The sequence below is a fragment of the Piliocolobus tephrosceles genome, chromosome 12, assembly GCF_002776525.5.
Source record: "Piliocolobus tephrosceles isolate RC106 chromosome 12, ASM277652v3, whole genome shotgun sequence".
NCBI classification, from domain to species: domain Eukaryota; kingdom Metazoa; phylum Chordata; class Mammalia; order Primates; family Cercopithecidae; genus Piliocolobus; species Piliocolobus tephrosceles.
This window is the reverse complement of record NC_045445.1, coordinates 102,195,559-102,206,710: the sequence shown is the minus strand read 5'-3', so window position 1 is coordinate 102,206,710 and position 11,152 is coordinate 102,195,559. Positions and strand designations below refer to the sequence as shown.

General features: G+C 40.3%; 1 pseudogene; it reads right to left on the bottom strand.

The window, feature by feature from the left end:
- Positions 1-4,485: 4,485 nt before the first annotated feature.
- Positions 4,486-9,021, bottom strand: LOC111536425 (annotated as a pseudogene).
- Positions 9,022-11,152: the final 2,131 nt, after the last annotated feature.

The following is an 11,152-nucleotide window of genomic DNA, read 5'->3' as shown; positions in this document are numbered from 1 at the left end:
CAATTTTAGATCTTTCCTGCTTTCTCTTGTGGGCATTTAGTGCTATAAATTTCCCTCTACACACTGCTTTAAATGTGTCCCAGAGATTCTGGTATTTTGTATCTTTGTTCTCATTGGTTTCAAAGAACATCTTTATTTCTGCTTTCATTTCGTTATGTATCCAGTAGTCATTCAGGAACAGGTTGTTCAGTTTCCATGTAGTTGAGCGGTTTTGATTGAGTTTCTTAGTCCTGAGTTCTAGTTTGATTGCACTGTGGTCTGAGAGACAGTTTGTTATAGTTTCTGTTCTTTTACCTTTGCTGAGGAGTGCTTTACTTCCAATTATGTGATCAATTTTGGAATAAGTACAATGTGGTGCTGAGAAGAATGTATATTCTGTTGATTTGGGGTGGAGAGTTCTATAGATGTCTATTCGGTCTGCTTGGTGCAGAGATGAGTTCAATTCCTGGATATCCTTGTTAACTTTCTGTCTCGTTGATCTGTCTAATGTTGACAGTGGAGTGTTGAAGTCTCCCATTATTATTGTATGGGAGTCTAAGTCTCTTTGTAAGTCTCTAAGGACTTGCTTTATGAATCTGGGTGCTCCTGTATTGGGTGCATATATATTTAGGATAGTTAGCTCTTCCTGTTGAATTGATCCCTTTACCATTATGTAATGGCCTTCTTTGTCTCTTTTGATCTTTGATGGTTTAAAGTCTGTTTTATCAGAGACTAGGATTGCAACCCCTGCTTTTTTTTGCTCTCCATTTGCTTGGTAGATCTTCCTCCATCCCTTTATTTTGAGCCTATGTATGCCTCTGCATGTGAGATGGGTCTCCTGAAGACAGCAGACTGATGGGTCTTGACTCTTTATCCAGTTTGCCAGTCTGTGCCTTTTAATTGGAGCATTTAGTCCATTAACATTTCAGGTTAATATTGTTATGTGTGAACTTGATCCTGCCATTATGATATTAACTGGTTATTTTGCTCATTAGTTGATGCAGTTTCTTCCTAGCCTTGATGGTCTTTACATTTTGGCATGTTTTTGCAATGGCTGGTACCGGTTGTTCCTTTCCATGTTTAGGGCTTCCTTCAGGGTCTCTTGTAAGGCACGCCTGGTGGTGACAAAATCTCTAAGCATTTGCTTATCTGTAAAGGATTTTATTTCTCCTTCACTTATGAAACTTAGTTTGGCTGGATATGAAATTCTGGGTTGAAAATTCTTTTCTTTAAGAACGTTGAATATTGGCTCCCACTCTCTTCTGGCTTGTAGAGTTTCTGCCGAGAGATCTGCTGTCAGTCTGATGGACTTCCCTTTGTGGGTAACCCGACCTTTCTCTCTGGCTGCCCTTAAGATTTGTTCCTTCATTTCAACTTTGGTGAATCTGGCAATTATGTGTCTTGGAGTTGCTCTTCTGGAGGAGTATCTTTGTGGCATTCTCTGTATTTGCTGAATTTGAATGTTGGCCTGCCCTACTAGGTTGGGGAAGTTCTCCTGGATGATATCCTGAAGAGTGTTTTCCAACTTGTTTCCATTCTCCCCCTCACTTTCAGGCACCCCAATCAGACGTAGATTTGGTCTTTTTACATAATCCCATACTTCTTGCAGGCTTTGTTCATTTCTTTTTCTTCTTTTTTCTTTTGGTTTCTCTTCTCGCTTCATTTCATTCATTTGATCCTCAATCGCTGATACTCTTTCTTCCAGTTGATCGAGTCAGTTACTGAAGCTTGTGCATTTGTCACGTATTTCTCGTGTCATGGTTTTCATCTCTGTCATTTCGTTTTTGACCTTCTCTGCATTAATTAGTCTAGCTGTTAATTCTTCCACTCTTTTTTCAAGATTTTTAGTTTCTTTGCGCTGGGTACGTAATTCCTCCTTTAGCTCTGAGAAGTTTGATGGACTGAAGCCTTCTTCTCTCATTTCGTCATAGTCATTCTCTGACCAGCTTTGATCCGTTGCTGACGATGAGCTGCGCTCCTTTGCAGGGGGAGATGCGCTCTTATTTTTTCAATTTCCAGCTTTTCTGTGCTGCTTCTTCCCCGTCTTCGTGGTTTTATCTGCCTCTGGTCTTTGATGATGGTGACGTACTGATGGGGTTTTGGTGTAGGTGTTCTTCCTGTTTGATAGTTTTCCTTCTAATAGTCAGGACCTTCCGCTGTAGGTCTGTTGGAAATTGGTTGAGGTCCACTCCAGACCCTGTTTGCCTGGGTATCAGCAGCAGAGGCTGCAGAAGATAGAATATTGCTGAACAGCGAGTGTACCTGTCTGATTCTTACTTTGGAAGCTTCCTCTCAGGGGTGTACTCCACCCTGTGAGGTGTGGGGTGTCAGACTGCCCCTAGTGGGGGATGTCTCCCAGTTAGGCTACTCAGGGGTCAGGGACCCACTTGAGCAGGCAGTCTGAACCTTCTCAGATCTCAACCTCCGTGTTGGGAGATCCACTGCTCTCTTCAAAGCTGTCAGACAGAGTCATTCGCGTCTGCACAGGCCTCTCCTGCTTCCCCTGTTATTTTTTAGCTGTGCCCTGTCCCCAGAGGCAGAGTCTACAGAGACAGGCAGGTTTCCTTGAGCTGCTGTGAGCTCCACCCAGTTCGAGCTTCCCAGCGGCTTTGTTTACCTACTTAAGCCTCAGCAATGACGGGCGCCCCTCCCCCAGCCTCGCTGCTGCCTTGTGGTTAGATCGCCGCAGACTGCTGTGTTAGCAAGGAGGGAGGCTCCCTGGGCGTGGGACCCTCCCAGCCAGGTGTGGGGTATATTCTCCTGGTATGCCCCTTTGCTTACAGTGCAGTATTGGGGTGGGAGTTACCCGATTTTCCAGGTGTTGTGTGTCTCAGTTCCCCTGGCTAGGAAAAGGGACTCCCTTCCCCCTTGCGCTTCCCAGGTGAGGCGATGCCTCGCTCTGCTTCAGCTCTCGCTGGTCGGGCTTCAGCAGCTGATCAGCACCGATTGTCCGGCACTCCCTAGTGAGATGACCCCAGTACCTCAGTTGAAAATGCAGAAATCACCGGTCTTCTGTGTCACTCGCACTGGGAGTTGGAGACTGGAGCTGTTCCTATTTGGCCATCTTGCTCCGCCCCCCTTCCCATATATTTTTGAGTAATGTTTAGTTGTTACCCTGGGTGTTATCAATAATATCTTAATTCATAATAATCTAGTTCAGATTAATATCAACTTTAATTTCAGTAGTATACAAAACTTTGCTCCTAAATAGCATCATTTCGCCCTCCTTATGTTGTTTTTCTAACAAATTGCCCAAATTATGTCTTTATACATTGTGTGAACATCAGCTTACATTTATATGTATTGCATTATGAGTTGTCTTTTGAATCATATACGGGAAAAAAAGTTATGACAAAGAACATGTTTATACTGTCTTTTATATTCATCTGTGTAATTACCTTAGCTAGTGTTCCTTCATTTTTTTTTGGAAAATTGATATTTATTTGACAGAAAAGCTTTTGAATTTAATAAAGAATTGGCAATAACTGGCATGTACATTAACTCAAAATGTTTTCACTAAGCACCAAATAGAATAGTCCCCAATCTCTTCACCGAGAATCCCTTTGAAAGAATGCCTAAAACTTAATCAGTTTCTTTAGGTTTTTAATCAAGAAATCCGTTAGCAACAATCTTCCTTAATGGAAAATGTCTCACCTCCCATAATGTAAAACAAACATTATACAAGCAAACAAAACTCAAAACAGAAAGAAATGATCAGAGCAAGCTTCAGCCCCTCATAGCTCACCTATGCCCCAACTGTCACACTGCTGAGAACAGGGTCTGCCTCATTACTTAAACTAATTCATTACTGCAGAACATAACAACATTTAGCATATCACAGCTCCCACTACAGCCCTCCCTGTCAAAAAAGTAAATAAATAGCACACAAAATATAAACTTATGCCAAATAAAAGCATCAACCTAAGGATCCTACTGTCATATTGCTACACTAACCCAGGATATTTTAATCCTCTTCTGACTTATTTATAAAAAATCCTCATTTTGAGAGCTCTGGAAGCATTACAAATATTGTTGCATTAGATTCCTCTTCTTGAGGTAGTTTGAAGTCTTGAAACAGAGCAAATTTACATATTTTTCTATACTACCACTGAAGGGTAACTGTCATAAGAGGCCTACAACAAAAATCCTCATCCGCTGATTCTCAGGCTATTACAAATTTTCCCTCAGATCAAACAATGGGAAACACACATGAAAAGACAATAAGTCACACAAAAATTTAAAAACAAGCACAACCACCATAAAAAAGAATCCGTACCATCACACTAACACTCTAAACTTTGCTAGACAAAAAAAAATTTTACTTGGTTTACCTAAGCTATAGACATTTTATAGAGTACTCAAGGAATTAACAGCTTGTAACAGTAGTGGAAAAATTTTTGGTGGGAGCAGAAAACTAAAATCAACTCCTTCTCTTGCAAAGACTTCTTCCCAAATGCCAAGTCCACAAGAAGGGATGTATGGCAAACCTTGCACACCAGCCCTCTCTCAGGCCGACAGCCTTTGCCCTTTGCTCAGGTTGACTTCAGAGGTGCAGGGATACTGGCAGATGCCTGCTCAAGGTAGACCAAGGAGCCCTGAGGGATGTCAGCTGGCTTTTTGTGCTGCATGTTGATGTCCTTTAGCACCTGCTACCAATGCCTCAGCTTTGTCAAATGCTTCTGGATCAGTACATCTTAATGCTGTAATTCATTCCTTAGTTCTGAGATATCCTCTTTGATAATTTACTCTGGTTTCTGGACAGATAATTGCAATCTTTTTCAGGAAAACAAAAAACAAAAAACATTGTCTCTCTTGCAGTATCCAGAAACTTCTGGATACGCTGATTAACACCAGTTCGAATTTCTTCCTGATCATGCCATTGATACAGTCCTGACTCACCAGAGAAACAAAGCAAGCCTTGAAAAATGAATCCAAGTCATCCACCAAAGTACTATTAGAAGGGCTTGGAGCACCTGAGAAGTGAAGCCTGGCCTAGGAGGCCTGTCAGGGGTGATCGGGCCCCTGGTGGCTGCCCAGAGAACATACTCCCTAGTGGAGCCTCCTGTCTGGAATGACAGGGCCTTTATTTCTTCAAGTAAATTAGGTATAAATTCTAGGTATTGTCTAGCGTCCTTTCAGAAGTTCCCTTGGCATTTCTTCTTCTTCCTCTTCTTCTTCTTCTTTTTTCTTTTTTAGAGACAAGGTGTCACTATGTTGCCCAAACTGGTTTTTAGCTCCTGAGCTCAAGCGATCCTCCCACCTCAGCCACCCAAACGGCTGGGATTACAGGAGTGAGCCACGTGCCCGGCCAGCATTTCTTTAGTGCAGGTTTACTAGTGGCAAACTCTCAGTTTTTATTTATCTGGGACTGTCTTAATTACTCCTACGGTTTTTAATTATGGTTTTACTACAAATAGGAATTTTGGTTTATGGTTTTTCTTTGAGTGCTTTGAATATGTCAGTCCACTCTTTTGTGGCCTCTATGGTTTCTGATGAGTTCATCTTATTGAGGATCACTTGTATGTGATGAGTGGTTGCTCTCTCGCTCCTTTCAAGATTAACTCTTTTCTCTGGTTTTCAATAGTTTAATTATAATGTTTGTAGGTGTGGGTCTCTTTGAGCTTATCCTACTTGAAGTTTGTTGACTTCTTGGATGCACAGATTAATGTTTTAAAACCAGTTTGGAAAGCTTGAGGCCATTATTTATTCAAATATGTTTCTATTTCTTTCTCTTTCTTCTTTCCTCCTGGCCCTCCCATTATGCATATATTGGTATGCTTCGTGGTATCCCACATCACAGAGCAGATCTCTGAGACTCTCCTCATTTTTCTTCATTGTTTTTTTTTTAATCACTATACCTCAGAACAGATAATCTTCATTGATCTCTCTCTTTCTTTTTTTTAATTTCCAACTTTTATTTTAAGTTCTGTGGTACATGTGCAGGATGTGCAGGTTTGTTACATAGGTAAACTTGTACCACAGTGGTTTGATGCACAGATCAGCCCATCACCCAGGTATGAAGCCCAGCATCCATTAGCTATTCTTCCTGATGCTCTCCCTCCCCCGATTCCCCACCCTCCAACAGGCCCCAGTTTGTGTTGTTCCCCCCATGTGCCCATGTGTTCTCATCATTCAGCTTCCACTTATAAGTGAGAACACGCAGTATGTGGTTTTCTGTTTCTGCATTGGTTTGCTAAGCATAATGTAATCACACTTTATGTTCTTTGATTGTTTCTTCTGCCTGCTCAAATCTGCTATTGGCTCCCCTAGTGATTATTTCCTGTCAGTTATTGTAATTTTTAAGCTCCAGAATTTCTGTTTGTTTTCTTTTTATTATTCCTGTCTCTTTTTGCTTTCTATTTGGTGAGACATCTTTCTCATATTTTCCTTTAGTTCTTCAGGCATACTTTCCTTTGGCTCTTTGAAAATATTTAAAATAGCCATTTTAAAGTCTACCTAGTAAGTCCAATGTCTGGATTGCCTCAGTGACAGCTTCTACTGATTGCTTATTTTCCTGTGTGGGCCATACTTCCTTGTTTCTTTGCACATCTTCTAATTTTTTTGTTGAAAACTGGACATTTCAAAGAATACAATGTGACAGCTCTGAAAATCAGTCCCTTACCCTCCCAGAGTTTCTCATTGCTGCTTTAAGTAGTTGTTTAATTACTTTTATGAAGAAATGTTATAAATTCTTTATCTTTGCATTTGTGGCACTAAAGTTTCCACTTACTTAGCTTAGTGGTCAGATAATGATTAGACAGCATTTTTCTTAAATGCCTGGAACCAAAAAGTCTTCAAGTCTTCCAGTCATAGGGGCTCTGTATGTGCGTGTGCTGGGGCGTGCCTTCAACACTCTACCAGCCAGTTTACAGCTCTGTTTTAGCCTTCACTTCCTGCTTGTGCAGAGCCTTATGTTCAGTCAGAGGTGAACGATTATATTCATTGCTTTTCTTGAGCTTCTGAAAAGCCCTACACACATCTGTGACCTTTTAGATTCCCAAGAATATGTTGAAACTTTTCAAAACCCCGACAAACATCTCATTCCTCAGCTTTTTCTTTTAAGCTTTCTGACTACTTTATTGTTTGCCTTAACTGCTATCCATCACTTCAGGCAACTGTGAGGTTAAAACATTTGAGAAATGCCCCTCCACCATCTGGGTAGAAATGTTTAGCATTAGGAGAGTTTTAGTGAGCTCTAATAATGACAAGCCTTTCAAGTGGTATCTTCCAAGGAGCCGTTTGGTAGTGATTCCTATTTTTGAGTGGAGCGTTGGAAGATCTCCAGCTCTGCTCTACTTTCTCTAGTACTGGGAAGGCAGGCTGTTATTTTTCATGGTGGTGTGGAGCATGGAAACAGATGATAGGACTAGTGTAAGTGTAAATGCCATGAAGCTTACTGTTCTTGTTGAGATGCAGCTGTTTTTCTTGACTAAACACTTCCCATGTTGTTAAAGCCATTGCTTAGTTTCCAGAGAACTGAAAAAGTTGATTTTAACAATTTTGGTTAGTTTTCGCATTGCTTTTATGGAGGAGCAAAATTTCAGAGTTCCTTACTCCAAAATTTTCACTGATGTTATCCCCTCATTGTTTTTTGAGACTTCATCTTATAACGGAAAATCATTTATTTTTAAAGCCGTGAATACGTTACCTATTTGTACTTCTTATTTGTCTGTTTTGGTAACCCAGCTGTGGGCTAGAATGTCTTTGTCAATGAAAATCTTTACTTTAGAAGCCAAACACGATAAGCCATATTATTATTCTTTTAAATATTCTCACTGAATAAGAAATAAAATTAAGAAAAATTGTAAAGTATGAATCACCATTTCTAGAACCATATATACAAAGAATCATAAATATACACAATGTTTTAAAGAAGATAAGTTATATAGTTAAAAAAAAGAAATTCTGCTGTGAAGAATTTACATTCTATATAGTGCTGAAATTGCAACACATAAGCTATATTCCAAGTAAAAATTAAGACTGACACAACAGTGAACCAAACTGTATTTCACCTTTCTTTGAAGATGCTATAAGTTTAGAATAATGTATCAACTTTCCTTAAAGTGGACTTCTTATTACTTTTTAAAGTTAACCTAAAACATACCAGTTTTGTTCTTCATCTGAGTTTTAGACTAATTCCACATTCTGTATATTCTTCCTAAAGGAAATTATAAAAACTTTCATGAAAATTTACCCGCAATAGGTTTATAAAGAAACTAATTGAAATGCAATTGAAATCTGAGTTATTTTTAAACATAAACTATCTATGAATTTCTCACAAAGTGTTTACATAATGACATGATCATGAACAGATCAAAAGTGAGAGGTGGGTTTGATTTCAAAATCTTGTATAGTTTGTCAGAATATGGAAATGTGTGCGTGTGTGTGTGTGTGTGTGTGTGTGTTTTAAAAGACGGCTTGCCTTATTTGCTATTTCAGCATACTTTGTATTTCCAATTAACAGTAAAGGAAGAGTTGGCTTAAAATTGATCAGATTAGTGGCATATGGGTGGAATTCTGGCAGCATCCAAATATTCACATGAGAAATAAATGCAAACCCTGGAGGGAAATATGCCTTCTTGCATGGAGAACTTGGCCACATGTCGTAGCTAGAACCTGTGAGAGACAAAATGTACAGGATGCACTACATTTGTATCCTCTGTACTTTTAGCATTGCCACAACGTGATTCTTTCTGTGCAAAATGGTGACAGGGATTCCACAGCCAATGTGTAGATATCAGATGATAATAGAAGCTCTGAGGACAATCCCCGAGTCTTTTATCCTCAGATTTTAGCGCCAGACAATGTCTTCATATGTCAGTTTGGGGAATCTAGAATTTTTATTCTAGCCTATTTGGTAAATAGGTGCTTTACTTCATGGAAGAAACAGAGGAAGTGTTCTGATTATGATGATTAAAAAATTCCAAAATGTACTGGGCCCTCCTGCATGCAAAGCAAGTCATTAAGTCATCATACAGTGAGTTAACATTCACAGCCATAGTCCTCCAGACACTTCAAGTATGAAGTAGACAGCATTGCCATGGTTACGCATAAAGGAGATCTGCACAAAGCAAGCCCATTGCATGGCATTATGTGCATACTGTGGGGTAGTGCAGAAGGCAATTAGGAGGCTGTATGTTGAGAGGATGTGGGAATATGAAAATATGCCTTGTCATAGAATTGTGCTGGCTTTCTAACTCAGTGTATGAGCTCTGATGCAGTCTCATTTCTTAATGGTTCAAGGTATAATTAAGCTGAATTCTGATTATACAGAGACTCAGAATCATTCACTTATTCAAGTATCAAATATTAATTGAGTACCCACCATGTGCCAGGAATGGTTCATGGTGAAACCACTGGGCATGGGGAAAACAGAGCTGACAAAGCATTTCCCTCCCAGTGAATGCTACGTTTAAAAGTTCTCTTCACATTACAAGAAGCAGGTTATGCAGGTGAAATTTGTAATTGAAAAATAATAGAATTCATTTTTTTTTTTTTTTTTTTTTTTTTTTTTTTTTGAGACGGAGTCTTGCTCTGCCGCCCAGGCTGGAGTGCAGTGGCCGGATCTCAGCTCACTGCAAGCTCCGCCTCCCGGGTTCACGCCATTCTCCCGTCTCAGCCTCCCGAGTAGCTGGGACTACAGGCGTCCACCTCGTCGCCCGGCTAGTTTTTTGTATTTTCTATTAGAGACGGGGTTTCACCGTATTAGCCAGGATGGTCTCGATCTCCTGACCTCGTGATCCGCCCGTCTCGGCCTCCCAAAGTGCTGGGATTACAGGCTTGAGCCACCGCGCCCGGCAGAATTCATTTATTAATGCATACTAGTATGTTGCTCCTCTTCCACCCTGTCAACATGGACCTTGAAGGATGCATAGCATTTAGATAGATAGACAGGGAAAGCCTTTCTTATGAGAGGAACAGCACAAGTAAAGGCATAAAGGCAGGACTAAATAGAAAACAGTGAGGAATGCAGATTCCTTAAAACAAAATAAGTGGAAGGTCTTGGCTCTCTGATAATTAAATGGGCTGTTTCTTGCAGGAATTTAATTCGTTTAAATGAGAAATAAAATGCAACCATAAAATTGTCACATTCTACCAGTGGACCTCTTCTCCAGGAATGTAGTCCAACATTTTTATCAAACCAGACATTGTATATAAAAGGACTTTGGGCTGGGTGCAGTGGTTCATGCCTGTAATCCCAGCACTTTGGGAGACCGAGGAGGGCAGATCACTTAGGGTCAGGAGTTCGAGACCAACCTGGCCAACATGGTGAAACTCCATCTCTACTAAACATACAAAATTTGCCCAGGCATGGTGTTGTGCACCTGTCATCCCAGCTACTCAGGAGGCAGGAGAATGACTTGAACCTGGGATGCAGAGGCTGCAGTGAGCCGAGATCGTGCCACTGCTCTCCAGCCTGGGTGGCAGAGTGAGACTCCATTTAAAAAAAAAAAAAAAAAAAAGATAGCTCTTTGGAATTTTAAAGTGCTCTTACAAATGTCTTATTTATTCTTATCTTCCTTGCCTAACCTATCAGAGGAAGCAAAAATGAGAGCAGGAAGAAAACTGGTGTGTTGACCACTATTTGGCTGTATCTTCTTGAATCTGGAATATCTTCTGAAGGTTTTTTTTTTTCCTTCTCTTTTCTTCTTTCATTTTTTCCTTTTCTTTTCCTATCTATTTATTCTTTCAACAGATATTTAATGAGTGCCTTTTTTTTTTGGTCAGGTATATTCTCTATGCTTAGGACATGGCAGTAAACAAAATAGACAAATATTCCTGCCGTCAGCAGCTTACATTGTAGTAAGGGGAGAAAAATAGTTTATTAGATGATGATACATGCTATGGAGATAAATTCAGCAGGGAAGAGAGTAGGAAGTGTGTATGTGGGGCGGGGAGCGGAGCTTTAACTTTGATGAGTTGACCTCATTGAGGTGACATTTCAGCAAAAATTTGAAGAAGTGAGGCATTTAGATATCTGGAAAAAGGGTGTTCTAGGCAGAGGGAACAGTTAGTGCAAAGACGCTGAGGCAGGATTATGACTGGCAAGTTCGAGGAATAGCAGATTAGGCAATGTACCTAGTAGCAGCAGAAGTAAGAGAGGGAGAGAGTTGAAGGGAAAGAGTTGTATTGTGTGTGTGTGTGCATGTGTGTAAGCTTTGTGTTGGTCGAA